This window comes from Mastomys coucha, unplaced genomic scaffold, assembly GCF_008632895.1.
Source record: "Mastomys coucha isolate ucsf_1 unplaced genomic scaffold, UCSF_Mcou_1 pScaffold5, whole genome shotgun sequence".
In the NCBI taxonomy this organism is placed as follows: domain Eukaryota; kingdom Metazoa; phylum Chordata; class Mammalia; order Rodentia; family Muridae; genus Mastomys; species Mastomys coucha.
Window position 1 is genome coordinate 24593928 of NW_022196911.1, and position 806 is coordinate 24594733.

The window sequence follows — 806 nt, forward strand, 5'->3', positions numbered from 1 at the left end:
GCTGAGATTAAAGGCATGCACACCAATACATTAAAGCAAAAGCAAATAACTGTAACAGGTGTCAAGAAATATTCTGCCTAGACTAATATTATGAAGTTAATTTCATATGTGATTAGCAAATGATAATTTTTTTTTTGTTTTTGATAGTCTTTATATTATTGGGTGTCCTGAAACACACCATATAGACCATACTACTGAGTGCTGGGATTAAAGGTGTGTACCAGCACGACTGGCCAACCATTTGTTGTTTTTAATTTCCATTTGATGTTCATGGGTGTTTTGTCTGGTAGTATGTCTGCGCACCATGTTCATACAGTGCCCACAGAGATCACAGGGTGTTACATTCCCTTGGTTGCTGGGGTTGAACATGGGTCTTCTGGAAGAACAGACAGTATTCTTAACTGCTGGGCCATCTCTCCATATCTGAAAATTACAGATGTTGAATCTACTGAAGGGTAGTTTGACTTCATTGAATGTGTCCTTCAGCTTTTTCATAGGTTATATTTGTTTAAAATAAGTTGAAGGGATATGTATCTTCTCAGTGTTGGGGTTACTGTTGTTTTAGCAGCTCAGAAATTGAGAACTGGATTGTTTTTTATTCCTGCATCCAAGGATTTGTGTGTGTAATGCTGATATCAGATGTGTGTGACAAAGCTCATTCTGTTAAGTGGTGGACATTGACCCCAGAGCCATTGTACATTCTGGGCACTAGCTTGTGCCCTCAGCTTGCTTATTAATTCATCTGTTAACTTGGTAGATATATCTCAGCTGACCCTTGTACTTGCTAACCAGACTAACAGTACATT

At 38.3% G+C, this 806-nt stretch overlaps 1 protein-coding gene across 2 annotated transcripts in view; it reads left to right on the top strand.

The window, feature by feature from the left end:
- Positions 1–806, top strand: part of Meiob (meiosis specific with OB-fold) — a 156465-nt gene that overhangs the window by 88404 nt on the left and 67255 nt on the right. The window lies entirely within an intron of this gene.